Genomic DNA, 10,400 nt, shown 5'->3' with positions numbered 1-10,400 from the left:
ATCCTGTCTCAAAGAAAAACAAAACAAAACAAAACAAAACAAAAAAAACAACATATATATATACATATATATATATACATATATATATATACATATATATATATATAGAGAGAGAGAGAGAGAGAGAGAGAATATGATAATATTGGAATAGAATCCTTAGTGTAAAATGGTCCTTGAAGACATAATAAATGATTAAATAAATAAATAATTTTTAAAAGACAAAGAGAAATCGTCAAAGTAGCACTGCTGAAAAACATACCGGGCTAAGCTATGATGCCAAAGTAGGGAACAAGATAATGCAAAATTCTCCAAACTACCTCCACGATATTTCTAGGATTCTATTTTTAAAGCAAAACTCATTTTAAAATTTTTAGGATTGCAAGAGAATTTAGGAGCTCATTTAGAACAAATCCCACAGTAAGCAACTTAGGACCCCGAGTCAAAGAGAATGAATTATTCAACAGAAAGGGCAGGCTACTATGCTCTGCTTTATCAGGAGACTGAACCCTGCTAGAGCACACTGTCAACTACAAACACTTTCTTATACTTATGGTTGTGAGCCTCGCCTTTAACGGCTGAGCCATCTCTCCAGCCCCAAACACTTTCTTTATAATGTTCCTTCACTGATGCATTTTCCTAGGTGCCTCCTGGAACCAAAGTCCTATTCAAGGAACTTTACATAAAATTAATAATAATAATAATAATAATAATAATAATAGGCTGGAAATGGCTCAGCAGTTAGCAGCACTGGCCGCTCTTCCAGAGGACCCAAGTTTAATTCCCAGCACCCACATGGCAGTGCACAAGTGTCTGTAACTCCAGTTCCAGGGGATCCAACACCCTCACATAGGCAAAAACACCAATGCACATACAATTTTTAAAAATAAATTATTAACAAAATAAAATAAAACACATGAGCAAATAAAGTATTTGCAGAACAAAGCCCAGGATAGTAAGATGACTGTGGGTTCATATTTAGAGATCAAATCCTATTTTGTCCAGAATATTGTTTTGCTATAGTTTGGATCTGAAACATAGAGGTTCATGCGTTGAATACTTGTGCTGCAAGCTAACCTCTACCTCAGATGGAGTCACAGTTTGTTGATAACATCTTAAATCCTGAGCCCAAACAATCTTTTTAAGTCGTTCTGTCAAGGACAATTTCACAGCAATTGAAAGATTCGAGAGAAAGTGTACACTGAGAAGCGGGTTTACTGCTGTGGTAAATTTGACCAGGTGGTCCTCAGGAAGAACAGGCCAGGATTTAGAGCATAGGAAACCCAGAAATACTGTGACATCATTCTGGTGAAAGTGAGAAAGGCAAGAGTGCAACAGAAGGTGGACAGGGTTGGTGAGCTGGCTCAGCCAGTGAAAACGCTGCATACTATGGTTTTGTGAATTAGCCTTCTACATTCTATGACCAAATGCTCCATACATGTTCTGAACTTTTGTCTTTTTTTTTTTTTTTGACCAGAGTACATACAGAATAGGGTTTTTACATCCTATAGCCTAGGTTGGCCTTAAACCCAGAGCAATCCTCCTGCCTCAGCCCCCAAATTCTGGGACTATAGGTGTAAAGCACCATACCCAGCTATCTCCTTTCTTGCTCAAGAATTTCTCTAAGATTATCCTGCTCCAATGCTCTGATGCACATATTGAAATTGTTTAAAAGGTACAAAGGCTACGGATAGCCACAGTATTAAAGATCATGAAAAAATGAGTAAGACGTTTCTTTGAACCTTTCTGTACATTTAATTAGCAGATGTTGTACAAATGTTTCTTTGTGCCATTTCCTACAGGTATTTCGACCATATGCACCCACCTCCCATGACGATTTTTTGTGGCCCTCTCTCCTGTTGATCCCTGCCTTAAGCCTGAAAACCCTGCCCATGTGAAAATGTTCTTCCCTCGGTTACGATCCTGAAGGGTACAAAGGATTCAGACGGCTATGGAAACGGCTCGAAGCAAGCTGTAAGCATAGTCACTGCGGGGGAGAGTAACACGGGTCTCTTAGGTGCTGACTCCTATTTGGGTACTACCGACTGGCTAACTTCATTATTTTATCCTATGTTTATTTCAGCCAGCACATTCACAGTGTTTTCTCTGGTTGCCACATTGTGTGACCTGGCTTGTAGGCTAGGCTGTGGCTCTGACCTACCTACCTTCTCATTCCCCGGCCCCGGTTGAAGTAGGAGCAACAGTCTAGGACATAATAACTCTAAAGAGGGCAGACCCCCGAGAAATATCAGACACTTATGCTACCCACTAAGCTTCTGATAAGATGTAAGCAGAAAAGAGGGAACTAAGGAACCATACTACGAACCACCGAAAATCACCTGTAATATACACAAGGCAGTGTATAAATACGCATATATAGTTTAAACGAAACTTTCCCATCTGTGTTGACCACAGGCTGGAGAGATGGCTCAAGGTTGGGAGCTCTGGCTGTTCTTCCAGGGGTCCTGAGTTCAGTTCCCAGCAACCACACGGTGGCTCATAATCATCTATAATGAGGTCTGATGCCCTCTTCTGGCCTGCAGGAACACATGCAGGCAAAATACTGTATCAAGGATAAATGAATACATTCTAAATAATAATAATAGACCATCAAACAAAAACCCCAACACAAGGAACAAGCAGCCCTCTTTTGAGTTGTTGGTCAGGGTTGTCCAACAGAACAGATACTGTTACTGCCCTTGGCTGGCCCTCACCCTCCAAGTCCCTGTTGCTTAAGACAGCATGCACTGCAGACACAGGGTCCAGAAGCTTCCGAGCTGGAACTGACCGGAATGTCCCTCTCTGACGACTAGCTTTTACAGTACCAGAAGCCACTATGCAAGCTTCTGAAGGAGGGAAGTCACCAATAGTCCTGCCTACCTATGATACCTATGAGGCACAACACAGACCAGCATGGCACAATAACCGCGGGGCATGCAGCCGTGGCACTCATACCCTGGCTGTAACCAAAAGCTTTTTGATTACAGATCCTTTCAACAAGAGGGAAATGTGTCTTGTGCTGGAAACCTGACCAACTACTCAGGGCAAGTGATGTCATGGAGCTTGGAGAACCTAACACCATCACTTTATTAAACCAGCATAATCCCTAACTACATTCTAATTATTTATCCTCACACCCACAGATAAATGTGGTCCTCACCCCTTATCAAGGAGACTTCACCTTGCAACAATGAAGACCACTTCCAAAAACCACAACCAATCAAAATGGACACATCTGCAATACAACTCCTGCATCTAAGGCTCAGGGATCATTTCCTGGGAAAAAGTAGAATGATTAGAAGAGCCAGAAGAACTGGAAGTTTGCTACGAGATTGTCTTTCAGAAATGTCAGAAGCAACACCCATAAAGTCTCACCAGCCTGGCTGCCTAAATACGAACTGAGCAAGGGATACACCAACAGACATGCTAATATGAATGGGCACAGGCCTGGGATTCAACCCTAGGCAAAGAACTACAAACAACTAAGGAATACTGAGAGTGAGAGAAATAGTCTTCCCCAGAGAAGAACATACCAACTGGTTATCCAACACCAAAGAGTCAGCCTTGGAAACATACGTAAAAGTACATTACACAGATTGAGCAGGTTCTATTTATGTATTTAGAGACACACACATGCATGCACACACGCCAATTAACAAAGAGTCCATTAATTTGAAAAAGCAAGGAAGAGTATAAAGGAGGGTTTGGAGGGAAGAAAGGAAAAAATAATTTTAATCACAGAAAATAAAAAATTAGTTGAAAAGACTGCTAATAGGGCTGGAGAGATGGCTCAGAGGTTAAGAGCACTGGATCTTCTCCCAAAGGTGCTGAGTTCAATTCCCAGCCATCAAATGGTGGCTCACAATCATCTATAATGAAATCTGGTGCCCTCTTCTGGCATGCAAGTGTACATGCAGACATAACATTGTATATATAATAAATAATAAATCTTTAAAAAAAGACTACAAATAATACCTTTAGTAAGAGAAACTTGCTTAAACAAGACTGATTCCCTGTCCTGCATACACATCTTCATTGTGCCAATTTGAATGCTTATCACAATTATGCTAATGATCTGTATAATATTAATATATATATATATATATATATATATATATATATATATATATATATATTTGCAAAAATCCAAAGACAGGAGAGAATGATGTAAAAATGCCAAGTAATAGTTCTAGTTTTCCGGAGCTGGAGGAAAACTATGGTTCAGTGTGTCAGAGCACTGACTGCTCCTCAGGGCATCTGGATTCAATTCCTAGCATCTAAATAGTGGCTCACAACTGTTACCAGTCCCAGGGGGATCTGACATCCTTTTCCAGTCTCTGTCGGCACCAGGCACATGGTTCACAGACATATATGCAGGCAAAACACCAATGCACATCAAAAATAAAATGAAAAAAGTTGTAGCTTTCCTAGTCTCCTGTGATATCATTTTCCCACCACTGGTCAGAAAGAAGTGTGCACTACACTGCTTTCTACCTTAGCTGCCACTCTCAGGCTTGAGGAGAGAAGGGCACTGTTTGATGTGCACTGGAGTCAGTAAGGCACTTTTAAAAACAAGGCAAGGCATTGGCTTTCTGGAGCCGTAAGCTGAAGCCTGCCCCAACCTTTTCCCCGTAAGAAAAGGTTTTTATTATTATTGTGTATGGATGATGGGGAGGAAGGAAGGCCATGTGTACCACAGCATGGGTACGAGGGTCAGAAGACTGCGTTGCGGAGTTAGTTGTCTTCTTCCAGCTTCAAGTGGGTTCTGGGGGTTGAACTCAGGTCATTAGGCCTGTGCAGCAAGCACCTGTAGCTGCCGAGCCATCTCATTATCCCTATCTTTTGCCTTTTGATACTTAATGCCATATTCCATAAAAGCCAACCTGAATGTTTTTAAATTTACTTTTATTTTATGTGCATTGGTGTTTTGCCTGCATCTATGTGTTAGAGTCTGTGTTAAAGTGTGCGATCCTGTGAAAATGGAGCCACGGACAGTTGTGAGCTGCTTTGTGGGTGCTGTGAATTAAACCCCGGTTCTTTGACAGAACAGCCAGTGTTCTTAACCACTGAGCCATCGCTCCAGCCTGCCAACCTGAATTTAAAGATGTATCATAGATCAAATATCTTTAGGCCAAATAAAATGAAATACTCTTAACAACAGAAATGTTAGAAATGGGGACTGGTGAGATGACTCACAATATAAAAGCACTTGTCACCAGGACTCAGGACCTGACTTCTACCCCCTGGGCCCACGTGGAGGAAGAACTGAGTCCCCAGAGGTGTCATCTGACCTCTATGTGCATACCGTGGCATTTCAATCTCCTTCCAATCACACGTACAAATAAATAAAATGCAATAAAAATTCCACAGATGCCAATAAGCAATCACATGGACAAGACAGGATAGCAGGCCCTGGAAAGCGCCAGGCAGCTCTTGGCAAAGTTCATCTTCCTTTCAGCTATATTACATGTCTGTGGCATAATGTTCTTGCAGGATATATACAATTTACCCTTGTATACATTACCTTGTATACAATTTATCATTCAAATGCTGATTTCTCTACACCTCTATCTGGTTTCCCTCAGGACATTGCATCATGATGCCTATTCTAAACATCACTTGCCTCAAATTTGTGTAAACATGCCACTATTTGTTCTCTGTATTGACAATAAAACAACCAGCCAATGCTGAGCAACGCAGAGAAGAGGGTGGGACATCCTGGACCGAAGGAGAGGAGATAGGGTTGGAGAAGAGGGATCTGAGAGAAGAGGACTTGGAAACACCAGGAGGGATGAACCGGACCTAAGATATGACTAAAAAGCAAGTATAATGTGGGAAATCTGAATGGGAGCAAAGTATGCAGGCTTGGAGGTTTAGGATGAAGTAATTATTCCCCAGCTTTGTGCTCTAGGTTAATTAAATAAATCCTAGTCTCTGTGTGGTGACTTGGTTATACAGCTGGTTTAAGAATAACTGTTGTTTAACTAAAAGATAAATCAATAATAAATATCAATAATCAACAATGTCTGTGCCAAGCTCTATGAAAACAACTAAAATATGGCTGAATTCTGAATTCTACAGACTTTTGCAGGCTAGAAATTCCAGGTAAAGTAGCAAAACCCTACCCAACAGCAAGTTGGCAGATAACTGGTAGAAAAAAAATCTTTAATTTTTACTCATGTGATATAGCCATTCAATGATACTGTACTCCTAAGCCACTGGGACTTTATCCTTCATGGTCCCAATATTATTGCTTTATCTCCCGGTGTGGAATCTGCTAAGTTTTTTTAAATTTTTAAAATTTTTTTCTTTCCTCTTAGGAAAACCATTCCAAGACCTCGAATCTCAAACTCACTGGGTCAAAAACCATGCTGCAATGCAGGATTGGCTGCGTTGTCTTCCTCTGTGGCCTGGCAAGGCTGCTCCCCCTTCAAGGGGAGGTGATCAAAGAGCCAGCCACTGAGTTCTGTCAGAGACAGTCCCTGTTCCCATTACTAGGGAACCCACTTGGACACTGAACTGCCATGGGCTACTTAAGAGTAGGCCATGTGGTCCTGCGCCTCCACTTGGGTATGAGTCAGGAAATCCTGGCCTTTACAATTCCAGATACAGGCTGCAAAGGAGTCTGGGAAAACAATTAGCATTATTTTGTTTACTGACTTCTATACAGAAAAATTTAAATGAAGTGACTGGCTGAAAATGCGTATGAAATAGAGCAAATTATACTGACCACTACAGACACACACAGAGAAACAGAACACCAGCAAGGTGGAGGAAACTGCTTGGACATGGTTACAAGATGCTTCAAAAGCACAGCACTGTTTGGGGCCAATCCTTTAACTCATTAAATGGGCAAAAGCATTTTCAGTAAGGAAAAAAATGTAACACAACCAAAACAACTGAGGCCTGAGGAATTTTAGGGGTGTGGATAAGGCTAACATACAGGAGCAGAATGAAAGGGAAAGATGGCTGTGTAAAACCAACGCTGAACATGGGGTTCTACATGCCTGATCCTCGTCCACAGTGCAAGAGGCCTGAGGTCATGCTGAATTCTGCACCCCCCTCTACACCTTTTGTATGGAGAAACACAGTGTGTGTGTGTGTGTGTGTGTGTGTGTGTGTGTGTGTGTGTGTGTGGTATGTTTGGGTGTGCTTCAATACAGTCCCTCTACTCACAACTGAACATGCCTTGATGTCACCAATACTTCAATACTTTTTTGTAGAACAGTTCCAGGTATACTTTCCTGAGCTCGTTTCCCTGGTGTTGGAACTATTCTGTGGGACAGAACCACACAATCTCAGAGAGCCCAACCATTACCATCAAGGTCTGATCTCAGTATTTAGAGGCAGAAAAGAGAAGATCTCGACTGTGAAGACAGCCTGGGATACGAGGTGAAATCCTGCCTTGTTTGTGGTGTTTGCGCACTGCAGTGTATGCACATGTAACAGCATTATTTAGCTATAAAGAGAAGTGAAGCATTGACACATGCTACAGTTGAAATAGACAGCAAAACCATCAAGCTAGGCCCAGTGGCAAGGCACCTGCCCAGGCTCTAGGTGCGATCACAGAAACATAAGCAATCAAATACTATGTTAAGTAAAAGCTGTTAAGTGAAAGTCAAACACAAAAAATGTCCAGTTTTCAAACTCAAGGTGACTCGTAAATGTATACACTTAACTTCCATTCAAAGTATTTGCTTTACAAAGGACACTGTCATCAGAACAAAATGACAGCCTGAAGATTGGGAAAGAATCATCACCAACCCTATATCTGACAGAGGGCTAATATCCAAAATATATAAAGAACTTAAGAAGTTAAACACCAACAAACCAAGTAATCCAATTAATAAATGGGGTACAGAGCTAAACAGAGAATTCTCACTAGAGGAATATCAAATGGTGGAGAAATGCTTAAAGAGATGTTCAACATCCTTAATCATCAGGGAAATCAAAATGACCCTGAGATTTCACCTTACACCCATCAGAATGGCTAAGATCAAAAACTCAAGTGACAACACAAGCTGGAGAGGATGTGGAGAAAGGGGAACCTTCCTTCATTGCTGGTGGGAATGTAAACTTGTACAACCAAAACAAACAAACAAACAAACAAAATAAACTTGTACAACCACTTTGGAAATCAATCTGGCGCTTTCTCAATTAGGAATAGTGCTTCCTCAAAATCCAGCTAGACCACTCTTAGGCATATATCCAAAATATGCTCAAGGATACAACAAGGACATTTGCTCAACCATGTTCATAGCAGCTTTATTCGTAATAGCCAGAATCTGGAAACAACCCAGATGTCCCTCAGTTGAGGAATGGACACAGAAATTGTGGTACATTTACACAATGGAATACTACTCAGCAATTAAAAACAAGGAAATCATGAAATTTGCAGGGAACTAGAAGCATCCTGAGTGAGGGATCCCAGAAGCAGACAGACACACATAGCATATACTCACTTTAAGTGGACATTAGACATATACTATAGGATAAATATACTAAAATCTGTACACCTAAAGAAGCTAAGAGAGGAGGACCCTGGGTAAGATGATCAATTCTCATTCAGAAAGGCAAACAGGACGAACATCAGAAGAGGGAGAAAACAGGGAACAGGACAGAAGCCTACCACAGAGGGCCCCTGAAAGACTCATACCCAGCAAGGTATAAAAGCAGATGCTGAGACTCACAGCCAAACTTTGGGCAGAGTGTAGGGAATCTTATGAAAGAAAAGGGAGATAGAAAGACCTGGAGGAGACAGGAGCTCCACAAGGACAGCAACAGAACCAAAATATCTGGGCACAGGGGTCTTTTCTGAGACTGATACTCCAACCAAGCACCATGCATGGAGATAACCTAGAACCCCTGCATAGATGTAGCCCATGGCAGCTCAGTGTCCAAGTGGGTTCCCTAGTAAGGGGAACAGGGACTGTCTCTGACATGAACTCAGTGGCTAGCTCTTTTATCACCTCCCCCTGATGGGGGTGCAGCCTTACCAGGCCACAGAGGAAGACAATGTAGCCAGTCCTGATGAGACCTGATAGGCTAGGGTCAGATGGAAGAGGAGGAGGACCTCCCCTATCAGTGGACTTGGGGAGGGCATGGGAGGAAATAAGGGAGGAAGGGTGAGATTGGGAGGGGAGGCGGGAGGGAGCTATAGCCAGGAATACAAAGTAAATAATCCATAATTAATAAAAAATAAATTAAAAATAAAAGTATTTGCTTTAAAATGGTTAATTTTATTATATGAATTTCACATCAATTGAAAAAAAAAAGTTACTGCTTTGTATACCAAATGTCAAGTAGGGGGTTTCTTGCTTTGAAAACAACTTTTTTTTTTTTCCATAAATCTCCACTGGAGAATAGCCTCTGTCACCAAGTTCTCCTGTTTGCCTTTAAATATTCATCCCAACATTAAGTTTCTACTACTCATTATGTGCAGAGAGTAGACAGTAAATGCAAAATCAAGTGACTGTTAACTGCAAAAGGGACCAAACACTTAAATACAGATGTGGAGGCAAGGCATTAAAATGGAATTATGGTTAGGAGTTTTAGATTCGTATGTCATCCAGGTTCACTGTGTTAAAAAAAAGTAATTGCCCACTGGACTACGTACACCTTTCACAGCTCATATGCCTAAATGAGTTAAGCAATCTCACAAAGTTCGAGTACAAGGTACCCAGAACTGGCTGGGTATGTTGTCTGTGTGCTAATTTCCCAGGACTTTGTAAACAAGTACCATAATGTTGGCGGCTTAAACTTAAGTAAGAGATACGTATTTTCTCCCAGTTCTTGAGGCTGAAAGACTGTAACTGTGGTGTTCAGAGACCATGCTCCCCCAAAGTCTCAGGGGGGAGCCCTGTGCCTGTCCCAGCTTCTATGGGCCCAGGTGGCCCTTCCTCTCCTACAGGCACAGCCTGTCTCCTCCTCCATGTGGCCTTGTTCATTGGGTTCTGCCTTTTCATGTTCTTATGAATACACCATCATAGATTCAGAACACCTCCAACATGGGAATCGTTTCTACTCAATACCCTTAGCTCCCTTTATCTTCAGACCATTTTAAGGAAGGTCACATATGACATTCCAAGATGACCTGAGTTTGGGGGCAAAGGAAACACTTCATCTCACTCTACTGTGTAAGCCACATAATTTCTTTTTGAGACTCAGTTACTATTTTTAAAAACTCACATTCAAACTTAGCTTCACAAATTCATAGTAATTCTTCTCTGAGGAAAAACAAAGATTAAAAAAAAAATGAAAGAAAAAACCCTACAAAATCAAACTGAGTCCTCCCTTCTACCTATGAGCTAAAGCTGAAGTAAATAGGGAAGAAAACCATCTTTTGGTAGAAGCATTAAGTCAGTGTTGTATCGCCTGTAACTCACTAGTCTTAAGAACAACGT

The sequence above is a fragment of the Psammomys obesus genome, unplaced genomic scaffold (assembly GCF_907164565.1).
Source record: "Psammomys obesus unplaced genomic scaffold, mPsaObe1.curated_primary_1811, whole genome shotgun sequence".
In the NCBI taxonomy this organism is placed as follows: domain Eukaryota; kingdom Metazoa; phylum Chordata; class Mammalia; order Rodentia; family Muridae; genus Psammomys; species Psammomys obesus.
This window is presented reverse-complemented; position numbering follows the sequence as displayed.